This window comes from Bos indicus x Bos taurus, chromosome X (assembly GCF_003369695.1).
Source record: "Bos indicus x Bos taurus breed Angus x Brahman F1 hybrid chromosome X, Bos_hybrid_MaternalHap_v2.0, whole genome shotgun sequence".
In the NCBI taxonomy this organism is placed as follows: domain Eukaryota; kingdom Metazoa; phylum Chordata; class Mammalia; order Artiodactyla; family Bovidae; genus Bos; species Bos indicus x Bos taurus.
In genome coordinates, this window is record NC_040105.1 from 18,336,893 (window position 1) to 18,340,139 (window position 3,247).

The 3,247-nt window shown below is 47.0% G+C and overlaps 1 pseudogene across 1 annotated transcript; it reads right to left on the reverse strand.

Moving 5' to 3' along the window:
• Positions 1-279: 279 nt before the first annotated feature.
• On the reverse strand, positions 280-2,660 carry LOC113887309 (annotated as a pseudogene). Its single transcript, XR_003509700.1, has one exon. The product of XR_003509700.1 is annotated as a heat shock protein HSP 90-beta pseudogene (transcript).
• Between the last annotated feature and the right edge of the window lie 587 nt (positions 2,661-3,247).

Sequence of the window (3,247 nt, forward strand, 5' to 3'; positions counted from 1 at the left end):
GGGGGGAGAGGTTGTTAAAATCTTTTTTTAAAAAAATCAGAATTTAATCCAATCAACTTTTTTTTAAAACTGGGTAAAAAACCTGCATCTTCTTTATTTTTAATACTTTAATTTCAGAACAAAATAAACAACAAAAAAAAACACCACACACAACATTCAACCCCCAAGTCAAACATGGAGAGGGATAGGGCTTGAGGCCCATGTATTCTGCCTTAGAAGGACAGAAATAAAACCACTAGACATCAGCAGAGGGAACCACATGGGCCAGGGCCACCGGGTCTGCTGCTGCTGCAGGAGCCATGGGGACGCTATACAGAGGGAGCAGTCTGCAGGTAGAAACTCCTAATCTACTTCTTCCATGCAAGAGGCGTCCTCGTCACCCTCAAGGTGGGGAATCTCATCAGGAACAGCAGTGCTGGGCTCCTCTGCATCACCTCATCTTCATCAGTGCCCAGGCCAAGCTTTATCATGCGATAGATGCAATTGGAGTGTGTCTAGGGATCCTCAAGCGAGAAGCCAGAGGAGAGCAGTGCAGTTTTGAACAGCAGCACCACCAGGTCCTTGACAGCCTTGTCGTTTTTGTCTGCCTCTGCCTTCTGCCGCAGGGTCTCCACGATGGGGTGGTCAGGGTTGATCTCCAGGTGCTTTTTGGCCATCATGTAGCCCATGGTCGAGTTGTCCTGAAGCGTCTGGGCTTTCATGATGCGCTCCATGTTGGCGGTCCAGCCGTAGGTGCTGGTCACAATGCAGCAGGGTGACAACATGAGCCTATTGGAGATCGTCACCTTCTCCACCTTCTTATCCAAGATCTCCTTCATGAGTTTGCAGAGGTTCTCAAACTTTGCCTTGCTCTCCTCCATCTTCTTCTTCTCCTCCTCATCCTCAGGCAGCTCCAGGCCCTCCTTGGTCACAGAGACCAGACTCTTCCCATCAAACTCCTTGAGCTGCTGTACACAGTACTCATCGATGGGCTCCGTCATGTACACCACCTCAAAGCCTCGCTTCCGCACACGCTCCACAAATGCAGAGTTGGCAACCTGCTCTTTGCTCTCACCAGTGATGTAATAGATGGACTTCTGGGTCTCCTTCAAGCGAGACACATATTCTGAGAGAGAAGTCATCTCGTCTCCAGACTGGGATGTGTGATAGCACAGCAGCTCAGAAAGGCATTGCCGGTTAGTGGAGTCCTCATGGATTCCAAGCTTCAGGTTTTTAGAGAATGCCTCGTAGAATTTCTTATAGTTCTCCTTGTCTTCTGCTAGCTCAGAGAAGAACTCAAGGCACTTCTTAACAATGTTCTTACGAATAACCTTCAAAATTTTGCTCTGCTGGAGCATTTCTCGGGAGATGTTCAGAGGAAGGTCTTCAGAGTCAACCACCCCACAGATGAAGTTGAGACATTCCAGAATCAACTCATCACAGCTGTCTATGATGAACACACGGCAGACATACAGTTTGATGTTGTTCTTTTTCTTTTTGTTCTCGAAGAGGTCAAAAGGAGCCCGATGGGGGATGAACAGCAGTGCTCTGAATTCCAGTTGACCTTCTACAGAGAAGTGCTTCACTGCCAAGTGATCTTCCCAGTCATTGGTAAGACTCTTGTAGAACTCTCCATATTTCTCCTGGGTGATGTCATCAGGGTTCCTGGTCCAAATGGGCTTGGTCTTGTTCAGTTCTTCCTGATCAATGTACGTCTCCTTTATCTTCTTTGTCTTCTTTTTCTTATCTTTGCCACTATCATCCTCCTCGTCTGAGCCCACATCTTCAAATTTAGGCTTCTCTTCATCATCCTCCTGGTCTGAGCCCACATCTTCAAATTTAGGCTTCTCTTCATCATCTTTATCTTCCTCTTCTTTCTCACCTTTCTCTTCTTCAGCCTCATCATCACTAATTTCCTTCTCACATTCTTTCTCCAGATAAAGTGTGATGGGATAGCCTATGAACTGAGAGTGATTCTTCACCACTTCTTTGACCCGCCTCTTTTCCAAGTACTCTGTCTGGTCTTCCTTCAGGTGGAGAATCACTTTGGTACCACAGCCAATAGGCTCACCATGGTCAGCACGGACAGTGAAGGAACCTCCAGCAGAAGACTCCTAAGCATACTGTTCATCATCATTATGCTTTGTGATCACAACCACTTTCTCTGCCACTAGGTAGGCAGAGTAGAAGCCCACACCAAATTACCCAGTCACGGAGATGTCTGCAGCAACCTGAAGAGCCTCCATAAATGCTTTAGTGCCAGACTTGGCAATGGTTCCCAAATTATTTACAAGATCAGCTTTGGTCATGCCAATGCCTGTGTCTATCAGAGTCAGAGTACGCTCCTGGGGGTTCGGGATGATGTCAATTTTCAGCTCTTTACCACTGTCCAATTTGGAAGGGTCTGTCACGCTCTCATAGCGAATCTTGTCCAAGGCATCAGAAGCATTACTGATCAACTCCCGAAGAAAAATTTCCTTGTTTGAATAGAAGGTGTTGATAATAAGAGACATGAGTTGGGCAATTTCTGCCTGGAAGGCAAATGTCTCCACCTCCTTCTCTCCATGGTGCACTTCCTCAGGCATCTTCAAGGATAAGAATCACAGGTACTATAGAACACCAAGTGGGCAATGGCTGCCTTGGGCTCACTCGCCGCAAGAAGGCTGTGCGGGGGTGACTCAAGAGCAATCCAATCAGCTTTTAAAAGTTCTAGTCATTTTCCTTGAGATCCTTCTCAAAATATTTTGGTGGGATGGATGTATCCTCAAATATTTTCAGTCACAATTTCATAGGGTCTATATAGATTATTTTTGTGAATGCTGCTGCTGCTGCTGCTGCATCACCTCAGTCGTGTCTGACTCTGTGTGACCCCATAGACGGCAGCCCACCAGGCTGCCCCATCCCTGGGATTCTCCAGGCAAAAACACTGGAGTGGGTTGCCATTTCCTTCTCCAATGCATGAAAGTGAAAAGTGAAAGTGAAGTCACTCAGTTGTGTCGAACTCTAGCGACCCCATGGACTGCAGCCTACTAGGCTCCTCCATCCATGGGATTTTCCAGGCAGGAGTACTGGAGTGGGATGCCATTGCCCTCTCCATTTGTGAATGCTAATCACATCCATTACCTAACCTCATCCCCTCCTGGATATGCTTAAATGTCACACCTCCATATATTGACTGCAACAGAGATTCTTCCTATCCATCATTTCCTTCTCTGCCTCCCTACTCTAATATGCGTGTGCGTGTGCATGCATGCCCGCATGCACACAC